Source organism: Pteropus alecto, unplaced genomic scaffold (genome assembly GCF_000325575.1).
Source record: "Pteropus alecto unplaced genomic scaffold, ASM32557v1 scaffold25, whole genome shotgun sequence".
NCBI lineage: Eukaryota > Metazoa > Chordata > Mammalia > Chiroptera > Pteropodidae > Pteropus > Pteropus alecto.
Window position 1 is genome coordinate 20,101,595 of NW_006441955.1, and position 14,508 is coordinate 20,116,102.

At 32.1% G+C, this 14,508-nt stretch overlaps 1 protein-coding gene and 1 pseudogene across 1 annotated transcript in view; one reads left to right on the forward strand and one right to left on the reverse strand.

The window, feature by feature from the left end:
* NEGR1 (neuronal growth regulator 1) overlaps positions 1 to 14,508 on the reverse strand; it is a 773,362-nt gene that overhangs the window by 684,721 nt on the left and 74,133 nt on the right. The gene's annotated exons all lie outside the window — the stretch shown is intronic.
* Positions 14,052 to 14,165, forward strand: LOC112486001 (annotated as a pseudogene).

The following is a 14,508-nucleotide window of genomic DNA, read 5'->3' on the forward strand; positions in this document are numbered from 1 at the left end:
AGAAAATGGAGGTAGGGGGAACCAAAGGAAGTACGTCTATTTGGGATTTTTAAACTAATGCAGTGGTTAAACTAATAATGGGTATATCATTGAAAATTCTGATAGAGAAGAGGAAGGTTTTAAAATGCCATCTGCTTATGCTAAGAATCACTATGAATAACTTCTTACAAGTAAATCAAAAGTTCTTTTTGTGTTCTTACAAATATTTTTTTTAAAATCAGACTCTTGATAATTTTTTTAAGTAAAACTAACATGACCATTTCTTCATTTATGGGATTGTTGGAGCAGAAGGTATGAGCCTTGACATAGTTTGTGATATAAGATTTATCATTATTTGTATTATAGTAAATAATTATAATTTATGAGAACAATATCTTCTGGAAAATTACCATCAACAAATAAAAATACTGACAAGGGGAACAGCAAAACATCAACAGTTGTCTCCAACTATTATATAGAACATAAGATTAGAAATTTTAATTAGGAAAGTCCCTCATGTTGAGAAAATAGTTTTGTGGTGAGACATATTTTAATATACAGAAGATATATTGTTTAGTTAGAGGCTAACAGTGGGTCAAAACACCATATTAAATAAATATGTTAATACTAATTAATAAAATAAAAGTTCATAAACATGAGCAAGGAAGTGAGGATACACACAGATTGCCATCAGCAGTTTAGAACCAAAGTTCTGCTGAATCTATGATACCAGGTTTCCGAGGTTGTTTATTCAGTACCCAGGAATTTTGGAGAGGACGAAGCATTGAAAATTTCCTTTTGGTGTTCTCTATCTTTAGCTGCATCAGGGCAAGAAGCATTTTCTACTGTTTTCTTTCATTGCTATACTCTTCTCTGGTCAATACTCTTTTCTTCTACCAATTTCATGCTCTTTAAGCAATTGACTTTTCTTTACTAAGTCTAGCTTCCTGAAAACTTGAAATAGATTTTGCAGCAAGGCATGGCATTCATTCTCAGTATCTAAATATCTATAAAACTACAATAGCACTGTGGTTGTTAAATAAAATATCTTCCTGGATTTGGGCTGTATCTTCTCCATCATTCTCAAAATTTATGTGCTGCTATTTTGACAACTAGTTTAGCAAGAATGAAAGGAGGACTATGGATAATTTCTAAATGTAAGTCTCCCCTTCCAACTGTCACATTGGTTTTTGATTAGGTATGAGTGAATAAGTGATATTTTTGTTCGGTTAACTGTCTTATTAAGGACTTTTTTTGAATCCCAGTGTAAAGAGTTGAACTTGAAATACCTTAGACAAAAAAAATTTATTTAATTAGAAAAGGTAATGGTATAGGTAGAGTTCACTAAGGGGCACTTTTCTCTTTATTTTCTCTGTGTGCCTTGTTCTCTTAAACAAGAAATCTCAAATTAGAGATTTCTCCTCACAATGAGAGCCAGGTAAGCTTTGGGCTCACATCTTTAGTTTTATCACTAAAAAGGAAAGTGACTTTTACTGCCACATGTTGGGTAAAAAGATTAAAAACAAACAAACAAACAAGATAAGAATTAAATAATTTGGTTCCCATGACTGTCTCCTGAATTAATCTTTCTGGCCAGAAATTGTTAAGTGCTACCATTGATTTAGGATCCTGAGTTGAAAAAGTTAATGCCTTGGCCAATCCCTGAGTATAGAGAGAGGAGACAATATTGCTCTCTTGAGGTGGGAAACAATTACTTGAAACAAGAAGATACTATTTGAAGAACAAGAAATAAATTCTATCTGGCTAAGCTACAATGTTTCATCATGTTACCTGTATCACAAATAAAGCCTTTTTCTAGTCTTTTCCTTTTTTTAAATTAAATTTATTGGGGTGACATTAGTTAATAAAATTATATAGATTTCAAATGTACCTTACTTTGACTATGACTTCCTTAGGCTTCACTCTTTACAATAGAAAGGATGAGTAAAATCTCAAAGAATGAAGTTTTTTTTTTTTTAAATGACTCAGTTATTTATAATGTAGAAAGTTAAAGGAAAAAAAAACAAGAAGCATAGTTTAAAAATGATTGAATTCTGAGTAAATAAGCAATTAATAATTAATGTTATATAATATTACTGTATTTTCTAAGTAAATCAAATAAAATAAATTATTGTTAAAAGCAACATATATAATAATATACACTATATGAGAATTAGTACAAATTAAATGATTAAATTAATATATCTAAAGCAAAAGAGGAAAAGTTCAATGATATTTTTTCTCTCCAGTACATCTTATTATCACTGTAAAACTGCCCTTTAATTTGTGGTTACTTGCACATTCTCAACAAAAATTTTGTTTGCCAAAGACATAATTTATTTTAATTGAGTTTTATTAAATGAAATTTAAATAAACCTTGAGAGTTTTGCTTAATATCTTTCGATGAAATTTTAAGGATAACATGTTTCTGTCACTTTTGAATCAATTGCTTTCCTTCAAACTAATGTGACTCTATATTTATTAGTTTATATAAATTCATCTCTAATGTATTAATTATTCCAAATTTACAAAAGAGGACTTAAAAAAATTTGCAGTAACTTCTATACAAGAAATAGGGAAACAAGGTCATTATTTAGAAGGTGTTTACATGAAATCTTTTTTCTTTCCTCCCCTCCTCCATTCCTCTTCTCTCTGTCTAAACACACACATAACTATACCTACAGAAGCAATTTTTAAGAGAGGAAAATTAAGATATTTTCTTTTGGGAAGGGAATCTGAACAGTGGGGCTGACAAAAAAGTTAGCTCTGATATAAATAGAATTATAGAGATTTTCTTTTTAGCTCAAAGGAGGAAAGCACCCTGCTCTCCTATGTAGTAGCCATAAAGGTGACCTCAGTCTACAGGAACTGTGATGTAGGAAAAATAACTATAAATTTGGTGAAGGCTTGGACACTTTATCAAATGCATAGTAGCTTAAATAATTAGGATGACACTGAAAATGATGGGAGCTGAAAGAGAAATAAATGACATGACAATGGTTTTGAAAAAAAAATCTATTATAAGAAAAATATACTAAAGTTATTCCCTACAATAAAAAAATCCAGATAATTAGTAGGAAGTTGCAAAGAATCATATATTCATATATATTCAACACATATTATAAAGAAAATATATTGTGTCATTGAACAAAATTCTTATCGTGTCTATATTAAGAAGTGTTAAATGTAAATCAGACCTTTAAAAATCATATTCATATTTTTGAATCACCTTTAGATAATTTTTTCCCCTGAAAATTAGCAAGGTGCAACTTTCAGGACATTCTATTAAATATTGCCCTAGTGGAACTTAAAAGGGCTTTGAATGTCCTCAATAAACAACTTATTACTTTATATATTAATAATGGATAAACTGCTATATGGCATTTTAATTTTGGTTTTTAAGTTAATTATCTATTCTAAGATAGTTCGTCTCAAACCTGGACTTAGTGTGTAATCTTATAATTTAGGAATTAAGTAATTGTCTCTACAGAATTCTTCTTTATCATTTTTAATATTTGTCTGCTTTTGACCTTTTACAAGATTCAACAGGTTAATGAAGTATAAACTCTCTAATGGTTATTCTTATGCAAATAATACTTTTGTTTCTGCAAGGGTTTTTGTATGATTCAGAATTTATGCCAAACTCTCCATTAAGTGGTTCTATACTAATGAGGCTTCCTCCTGACCCACTGTTTTAACGTAGAATTATGTCTGACACTTCCTAATCCTTGAGAATCTTTTCCAAATTTAGTGAACTTTAACAAATGTCAGCTAAAGGTTCACTGACAAATTAGAGGTGAGTAGAAAAACAAATGAAAGACTCAACACACAAATGTTCAGAAGAAGAGTAAGTAATATCTCTTGAGACTACCATATTAAAAAACAATATAAGTGTGGGACCATTAATACTGATTTTATGAGTTTATAGTTAATCAGATAATTCAAATCTACATTTCCTTTTACTCTATATAATATAAATTATTTTATTTAGACACACACAAAATCTCTTTGTCTGTACCTCTTTTAAAACCTCTATTGTGGTATTGTAAGTATATATCCTGATAGGTTATGAGCCCTCCAGAGTTTAGAAATCTTTCTCCTGCCTTAGGTAATTTTGTGCTCCTCCAAAGTACTCAGAGTCTCACACATCCTAGGCACTCAAAGTTTCTTTGAATTAAAGAATGAGTATTTCATCTATATCTTCGTAACTTTTAAATAGATAAGACTCTATATTCCAGATCTGTCCTCAAATATCACCTTTTCAAGACTTTTCTTGGCCATCCTATTTGAAATTGCAAACTCATTTTTATTTCAATTTATTTTATAAAACTTATTACCATCTAACACAGTTTTATTTATTCATTTATCTGTTATCTCTCTCCCCAGCTAAAATGTAAGCTCCATGAGGACAGGGAATTGAACCATTGTGATCTCTACAGCAATATCAGTGTTTAGCCAATGGTAAGTGTTCAAAATTAAATGTAGAATGAGCCAATAAATGCAAATTTTATCATTCTTGGAATTCAGAAAGTTTTTGGAGTTGCTAAACCAGGAAAATACTTAATCTTTTATATATGATTCCTTGCAGCCTTATGTTTATTTCCATTGAACAATGGGGGAAAAAGTCATTTGGTTATAATTTTACACTTAAGTAGTCAAGTTTGATAATTTGTGATATTTACTGTTTGCTGTAGCTGTAGGTATGGGAGGCTAACATTTTTTCTGTTGTCCTTGTTTATGTATCAGTTGTTGTCTTTGGGTTTCTGTACAGTTTGGATAAAATCTGAGATACACAGTTCTTTCGGTTCTATTTAGCTGTTATGCAGGAGCCCTTTGGATGTGGTTGTGAGGTGCACCGGGAAAGGAAGAACTCAATATTCCTATGACTAGGTCTCAGTCTTTTAATGATCCTGTGCCCCTGGGCTGTGCCCTTAATGAGTGCTTCTCATTCCTCTGCTCCCCCTGTCCCACTCTCAGATGAGACAGGAAGGCAACAGGGGACTGCAGGTAAGTATTTCCATTTCCCTAGGTCTGTTAGACTCTGGTAAAATCCTCACCCAGTTAGGTTCTAGTAAAATCATTTCTGTGAGGAAAGGCCTTGTTAAGTGCTCTGGATATATTTCAAAATGGTTACTTTTCTCCTTCCCCTGCCAGAGCATAAGGAGATTTTTTTCTCGAAGCTAATTTTATGTGGAATAAAAACTAAAAGAATAAGTGTCCATTCCAGAAGCAGCCTCTAATAGTTGTTATAAATATTACTTCATTTACAAGAATTGCAGCGTAAAGATATTAAACTGTTATATCTCTCTAAATCTGGGTGTATAGATTGAACATCAAAAATCTACAGTGGTTCATGAGTATAAAGACACAAAAGTATCCTTTGCCCTTTCTGGCATCTGTTGGGGATTATTCTATCAAAAAAACATTGAGTAAGGTCAAGTTCAAAAGTGCTGACAAGTAAAAATAGCATTGGTAGTTAAATGTTTGCCTACAAGAAACACAGGCTGAGACTCTAGGGTCTTCTAAAGTTTAATGAAGTTAATGTTTGCTGCCACTTCTTTATCTGCTATTATTTTAAATGATTTCTCTCCAAGAATTATATTGGGGGGGGGGACTACTTATATAAAGGATAAAATAAGTTATTTATCAAAACATCAACACTTGAATGTTGCCAAACTTTTATTTAAAATCAACTTCAGCACACCTAATGAAGAGAAGAAACAATATATTTCCAAAAACTGTTATAGGGATATTAATATTTTTGCGAAGTTTTATAGGAAACCATAAAAATATATAAGAAATGTGTATTAATGTGAATCCAGTACTTCTTATAGATAAACTTTTGTAATGTCAATGAACTCTTCTAAAAAGACACTGCCACATTTTAAAGTAAGTTGTCTTAGGAAACTGAAGGGGAAAGCTGATGGATTGAAACAAAGTGTTTAGATATTAAATGATCATCAGCAGTGAGTGGCAAAGAAGAGCAGTCACTGGGATGATAGAATATTAATGATTTACTCTTTTGTTTCTTACTGAACCAATATGATTCTTTTTTTTTCAGTAAAATGATTCTAAATAGAATTTCTTCCACAAAAATCTACTTTGAGAAGATATATGAAATAATTATATTAGTTCTTTTTAATGTTTTTGTCATTGTAATCAAATACTATCATTGCACCTACTTCCATTTGCCAAAATTTACTTTTTTTTTTTTTTTAAGAAAACAAGATACTGCACTAGTATACCAACATGAAACTTTAGAGATACTTTAAACAACTTTGTATTCAAACTATATGTAACTATAATTTCATATCCAAATATAAATACTATTAATCATAATGAGGATACAATCACCTTCTCCAAAATAAAAGCATCAGCATCAAATATAGTCTGCTCAAATAGGCTTCTACTCTGTGCATTGGACTTGAAAATCAGTTTTTCTTCATAAAAATTACAGTGAAAATAAATTCATCATTACAAAACCTGAATTTCAAAAATTATGTTCTATTCTTTCCTTCTCATGCTAAACATATTGTATTAGTTTTCCATTGCTACTGTACCAATTTAAAACAAACTCAGTGGTTTAACACAACACAAACTTATATTCAGTTATGGAGGTAAGAAATCTGAAATGGGTCTCAGTGAGCTAAAATCAAGGTGTCAGCAGAGCTGCATTTCTTCTGGAGGCTCTAAAAGGGAACCTATCTCCTTATCTTTTCTATTACATACAGAAAATCCTAAACTCATAGTCCCTTCTTTCATCTTCAAAGCCAGGGGCCTTAGATTGAGTCCTTCCATGTTGCCATCATTCTGTTTCTCTCTTCCACCTTCATCTTCCCCTTTGAAGGACCCTTATATTAGGCCCACCTGGATAATCCAGGATAATCTCCCCCATTGCAATATCAATCTTAATTCCATCTGACATTTAAACTCCCTTTTGCCACATAAACTAACATATTAACATATTCTGGGGATTAAATTTATTTTAATGTAATGTACTTTAATGTAATATTATCAGCCTTCATGGGAATATCATATACATGTTCCTTAAAATATGATTTTGAAAGGTTCATTTAAAAAATTCTACAATAATTAATTCATATTCTTTTCTTCTCCTTCATTTTTTGGGCTACCTAATTTCTAATGGTTTCAATTGCAGTTCAAATCTTGGCTACAAATCACATCACATCTTCTTGTTCTACCAAATAATAAGAGGAGAAAATAATATGGATAATAATGTAACTTTCTGGAGATTTTTATAATTATCAAAGCACTTTCTCATTCTCTCATTCAATTTCACAACAATCTTCTGACACAGGCACACTAAGCATTATTTTTTTTTAAAGAAAACTTTCAATTTTATTTATGTTTTTACATTTACTGGTATAAAGTTGTACAATTTCTTATTATGATTTTTTAACATTGATTTTATTTTTTAGAACAGTTTTAAAATCACAAGAAAATTAGCTGACAGTACGAATATGCCCTATATATTCCCTGCCCCTTCATACATATTACATCTCCACTCTGAAAATCTTACACCAAAGCAGTACATTTGTTATAATCAATGAGCCTATATTGACCCAGAATTATCAGCTAAAGTCCATAGTTCACATGACGATTCTTTCTTGGTATTGCACATCTGATGAATTTTGGCAAATGTATAATGACATGTATCCACCGTTACGGTATCATTCAGAATAGTTTCATTGCTCTAAATAGTCTCTGTTCTCGGTCTATTCGTCCTTTCATCCATCCTTACCCCTGGCAACCACTGACCTTTTTACTGTCTCCACAGTTTTGATCCTCTGGGCAATTTTAAAATCTTATATTAGAGGTGAATTAACTGAGACCTGGGAGGTTCACTGCCATTCCACAAACCACCTAGTCAGTCTAGTGTCCTGAATTAAATTAGAACAAAGATCTTTTGAACCTGCTAAGTTAAGTGCAATTATTTTAAACCATTATTCTTTCCAAATGATGTTATAAGTTCATAACCTAATGTTGATGGATCAAAAGGAAGTTATTTTATGTAAAACTTAAAAAAAATAGAAAAGAAAACCTTTATACATATTTAAACCTTTTATTGCATTACCATGATGCAGGGGAGGCAGTCTATGATATTGGGGGTAAAGTACAGGATTAGAAAGCAAGAATTAAGTCAGCTTTGGCAAGTTGTTTTAACTTTCTGAGAATTTACCTACAACGTATGGGTAGTATTTTCAATCACTAAGAACTGTGTAGACTAGGTCCAGTTTGGTGTATTTAAATCACTTTTTAAATTATTAAGTTATTTAAAATATAATGAATCATTGTAATTATTAGATGTGCTTAGCCAATTACCCATCAACAAAAGATGGAGACAGTCTATGAGTTGATTCAGGCAATGCTCAAAAATTGATCAGAAGCTAGTCATTATCCAAAAATAACCTACAGAAAAGAGAAATTACCACTGGTCTCCTAATTCTAATCAATGCTTTGCCCATCCTGTCCTTTCCTCTGTTTATGTTAGTGACTAGTGTTATCAGGCTTTCAGATGTGGTTCCCAAAAGTCACCTAAACAGCAAAATGTTTACTTTTACTCTGTAAATGTCTAAAATTGCTACCAATGTGATTGCATCATGATTGGTTGGAATTCTTGGGAAATAGTCCCATTACCCAAAGTTCTGAGATGAAATATATCAGATAATAAAACTAGGATTTTGTTACAAGTAAGTGTTTAAACTAAGGGTAAACTTAGTTATGTGAATTCAAATGTTGATATTCTCTATCTATAAGAACAATTATTGAGTATACTTTTTAGAAATACTATAGAACCAAGGTATTAATAGTTGGGACTACAGTTGTTTTCCTATAAATTGACTTTTTATCTTTATTAATTGAAAGATTCCATATAATTCACATCTTAAAGCAGCCTTGCACTGAAGCATGGGCACTGTGAATATAACTATTATATGTCATTGTATGGTTTAAATGTACCTCGGTAACTCTTATGTATATAACAGCAGGAAAATGAAGATTTATGAACAGTGTGAGATACACTGTGGGCCTTAAAAGACGGTTAAAAATCAGGAGAGGGCAACATGGATAGATCTTGAGATTACCATGCTAAGTGAAATAAGTCAGACAGAAAAAGTTGAGAACCATATGGTTTCACTTATTATGTGGGATATAAAACTAAAAGCAACAAATGAACAAGACAAACAAACAAAAACTCATAGACACAGGCAACAGTTTACTGGTTAGCAGAGGGAAAAGGAGAAAGTGGAGGGAGGTAAGTGTAAAAGGGATCAAATACATGGTGGTGGAAGGAAAATTAACTTTGAGCGGTGAACACATAACGCAACATACATGATGTACTATTGAATTGTACATTTGAAACCTATATAATTTTATTAACCAATGTCACATCAATAAATTTAATTTAAAAAATCAGGAGAGAACTAAATATTTTTAGATTTTCTAAGAAAGTTACATATATTGCACTAGTACTGAAAAATATGTTAAATGTTTAAATATTTTTTCTTAGAAATTGGAAAATCAGTATTAAAGATAACCATAAGCCAACGATCTTTTTCCCTCTTTTTTTTTTTTTTACACAGTTCTAACAGTAGTATGTAGAATTCTATATAGATATTTTTCCCTTGCTTTTTTTTTTTTTATCTCACAGGGTATTACACATATTTCCCTTTGATTATAGACCTTTTCACAAGTATATTTACAGTGAACACAACAATTATATCATTTCAATATTCATGTGGTGGTCAAAGCATTTATAGAGCAGTTACTATGCTTTAAGCACTGTGCCAGTCACTAGGGATAAATACTCCTGATAATTTGCCATCAATGTTCTCCAACTCTACTGAGAAGATGAACACCAGATAATAAAATACAAGGTAGTAAATGTGATAATATACCTGTACACACAGGATTGTGAGAAGCCAGAGAAGGAACACCTAATTAAGCTTAGCTCCAGAAGAATGTCAAACTCATTGAGCTAATAGTTATTGGATGAGTAGAAGTTAACCAGCCAATATTAGACGTGAATGCATATTCCCAGGCAAAGGAGACATAGATAAGAGCATTGGCTTAAGAAGAACAGCTAAGCATTCTATAAGGAAAAGAATAAACACTTTATGACAGCTAGAATATGAGATAGGAGGCAGAGTGGTAATAAATGAGTCTGCAGTTATAAGTAGGGACAATCATGGGAGGCCTAGTTGCCTTGACACATATGACAAGGAAGACCACTGTGAACATTTATGCAGGGAAATGAAATGGCCAAACTTAGATAGGCTACACAACAGAGCAGGATTTCAGTGAGAAAAGAAAGTTTGGGAATAGTTAAAAGTCAATTTTAAAGTTTTAATGAACATTCTGCATATAAAATGGAATGACTAAGTAATGATTATACCATTATCTTCACAATAGTAAAAAATAATATTCAGTGAAGATCTATTATCTGTCAGACACTGATTGAAGTGCTGTAGTTATATAATCTTGGTTAACCTAATAAGCAAGGTACCACTTTTATTTTTTATTTCACAGAAGAAGAAATTGAGGTATGGAGAAAGTGTGGAAATTTACTCACTGTACATAGTTAGCAAATGGCAGAGCCAAGATTTAAATCCAGATATATATGATGTGATATGATGAGAAAAAGTTAGTAGTAGTCAAAGGTAATGACTAGTTTCTAGCTAAATTTACTAGAATGTAGTATCTCCAAATGAGGTTGAGAAGCAGTGAGGGAAACTCATTTCAGTCTTTTAATGTATACCACAGTTCAACTATTTTCCTACTATTGGATATGTATTTCATTTATTTCCAACATTTATTATTATAAATAGTACTATATTGAATATCATTGTGCATACCTAATTACATGTTTTGAATTATTTTCTCTTTATAGAAATTAGTACATGTAATTTTAGTCTTTATACCAACAGTATATGAAAGTATCGGCTAATTTTTTCCTTCCTAAAACATTAATATTCTGATATTCTGGATAAAGTATAAACTTCTCCTTGCATCCTCTTCCCCCACAAAACCCCACTATTTTAATGTAATTGTAGAACATCTTCCTTCCTTCCTTCGTTCCTTCCTTCGTTCCTTCCTTCGTTCCTTCCTTCGTTCCTTCCTTCGTTCCTTCCTTCGTTCCTTCCTTCGTTCCTTCCTTCGTTCCTTCCTTCGTTCCTTCCTTCGTTCCTTCCTTCGTTCCTTCCTTCGTTCCTTCCTTCGTTCCTTCCTTCGTTCCTTCCTTCGTTCCTTCCTTCGTTCCTTCCTTCGTTCCTTCCTTCGTTCCTTCCTTCGTTCCTTCCTTCGTTCCTTCCTTCGTTCCTTCCTTCGTTCCTTCCTTCGTTCCTTCCTTCGTTCCTTCCTTCGTTCCTTCCTTCCTTCCTTCTTTCTCTTTCTTTCTTTCTTTTTCTTTCTTTCTTTCTTTCCTTCTCTCTCTCTCTCTCTCTCTCTCTCTCTTCCAAGCCTTCTAAAAATGTCAGTACATTTACCGGTTATTTTTACAATTACTAAGGAACACCTACAATACAATAATACAAGAACTCTGTTGAGAAGGGTACAACGAATTTAATAAAAGAAAAAACAGAAAGAAAAGAAGGTCGCAATGACACTAAGATGAAGCAAAGGTTGCTGCTTTTCAGATCCTAACTACAGGCTTTGAGAAAGACATAACTTTCTAAAAACTCAGGATCTTAAAGATTAAAAAGGACAGTATTAATCTAGTTCTTGGAAGTCTTTAAAAGGAGAAGTTTTTTTTCGTTTTTTCTTTTTTTAATGACATACAAAGAATTTATTTAAAACAGTAAAACTGGCAGTCAAGAAGATTGCAGAATTATTTTCTTTTTCCTACTTTGTTTTTGTTCATTTTTTAGTGGGGAGTGTTTAAAGGGAATGATTAAATAAGTTTAATTCAAATAATGACCACTCTTTTCTTTATTCTTGTATCCTCAAAAGTTAATTTTATTTTTAAAAATATCACCAATGTTGAATTTGTGATCAATAGCCAATTGTATTTTGTGATTTTTATAGTGAGTCCCTAAAGATAGAGTATTGAATTAGCTAGTCCACTTCTCTGAACCTCTCACATCCTTTAGCTTGCAGAATTCCAATTAGTTCTCCTCCCAGTGGCACCTTGTCACAGCACTTCCCTTGCCCTCTACCAATTCTGCTTGACAGCTCGCATGAACAAGTAGGCTAAATTAGGACACCAATGACTCACAGAGGCTTGAGGCCTCTTACAGCTCTTGCTTAGATTGTGTCTAGCAACATTGTAACACTTCTTTTTCTCCTGCATGTTAAGAGAATCCCTAGCTCCAAAAACTATCTGCTTATTAGATGTGTTGGTTGCATTTTTTATTATCCTGCCAGATACAAGATATACTGAGATTTCGCATAGGATTTACTCAGCCACTTAATGAATTAGATCAAAGAATGTTGTCGAAATGCATCAGATATAGAATTTTCTGAAATGTTGTAGCATTATATTTTATTATCATCATTACCACCATCATCATCATGTCAAACGTTAAAAAATAGAAAGTATACACATTAATAAGCATGATCTGAGTTAAAAGCACTTAGTGTTTGAAATGGTGGCCTCTCTATTTAAAATATATCAAAAATGAAATGAAAAAAGTGCACATGAGAATTGAAAGGTACAACTTCTGTAAGTACTTAATCTGCTTCAAAAACATTCATTATAAGTGTATGTATTCAATGAAATAGTGTGCAAATAATTCAATGACTTAGATTATAGGTCTCCAATCTTTTTGGCACCATGGACTGGTGCTCCTATGAGAATCTAAAGCCTGATGATCTGAGGTGGAGCTAAGGTGGTGATGCTAGCACTGGGGAGTGGTTGCAAATACCGATGAAGCTTCACTTGTTCACTGCCACTTACCTCTTGCTGTGACTCCCTGTTCCTAACCGGCCACAGACCAGTACCTGTCAGTGGCCTGAGAGTTGGGGATCCCTGACTTGAATTATAAGCATTATTAATTAAATAAAGTAATACATCATTTATGTATCTATTCATATCTGTTTTTGTGCGCATATAAAACATATATTTCACATATGTAATAATTATGGGAAAATGCTAGTTCATACCATTGTATTTCCAGCACCTCTAATGAGACTTGACAATATTTATTAATTTAATTATGTGAAGAATAATAGAAAGGTAAACTAATAGAGATTGCAGAATGTTTACATGCTTTATTTCTAGTCATTTTAGTTTACATAATCTTGGTTATTACATCTCATAATATTTAATTATTTAATTATTAAGTGATTACTTTCTGTAGTATATTTGAAGTGTTTGATAGGATAACCACCACAATATAAAATACAATCTAGTAAAATTTAAAAATCCATTATCTGTTATCACTATGATGATATGTATTGTTTCAAGGTAACTAGATAAAAAAAATAAACTTCAACTTAATATTTTATTAGGTCAAAACTTGAGATGAAAAGCAATATTTGGTGGAAGTTATTCTTAACTTAAACACTTATATGTCTTTTAGTGCTCAGCTGTACAATAAATGTAGAAGTGCTAAAGACCCACATCTATGACAAGTTCTTGTGCTTCCCAACCAACTGAGATGATTCATAAAAACTTTGTATCACTGATCAAGTTAATGGCTAAACACAGTACTTTCACCCAAATAGGAGAAAAATAAAGACTACTTTGGCATTGTGTGTTTTCATTTTTTATATCTGAATTCATGTGAAATATAGATCATATGTAATGAGGTTTTCAACTAAAAATTCTACTAAATGCTCATTGCTACCTTCAAAGTCATCAGAAGTTTTTAGTTATTACTCATTCTGTAACATGTCAACTCAGAAATTTGTCTTAATAAAGAGAATAGCAGATCCGTCTCTACCCAGTAACAAAACATCTCTCTAGTAGAAGCTCTTCCTCTCTACATCTAACTGGAAACATTTCATCTAACAAAGTTTAGATCATTCTGCCACCTGTTAATTTGTCCCAGCTATAGTTTAGCATGCCATTTTTCAAACTCCCTACATGATCTGTAAAAATTTAACTGTAATCAGTCTATGGCCATGCCACCCTGAATAAGCCTGATCCCATCTGATCTGAGAAGCTAAGCAGGGTAAGGCCTGGTTAGTAATGGGAGACCACCTAGGAAGACCAGGTGCTGTAGGTGTAAAAAATAAAAAAATAAGTAAACTGACAAAGTCCTTGCAATCTGTGAGGTCAACCAAGGGTTGCCTTGCCTAAAAAAAATAAAAATAAAAATAAAAATAAAATAAAATAATTGTAATCAAACTCCACTACAAGTTTTTCTCAGTTCATAGAAATGTATTTATTAAATGCTTCTCAAGAGAACTCTTTAATACTCATAGTCTGTTTTCCACTCATTCTGTTTTCTTCCCTATCCAATCCAAGTGGCTCTTATTGGAGAATCTGTATCCTTAAGAATGGCTCATCTTAGATATTGCATGAATTTCCGACTAAGGCAATGCATATCTTAAGCCATTCAAGAGGGA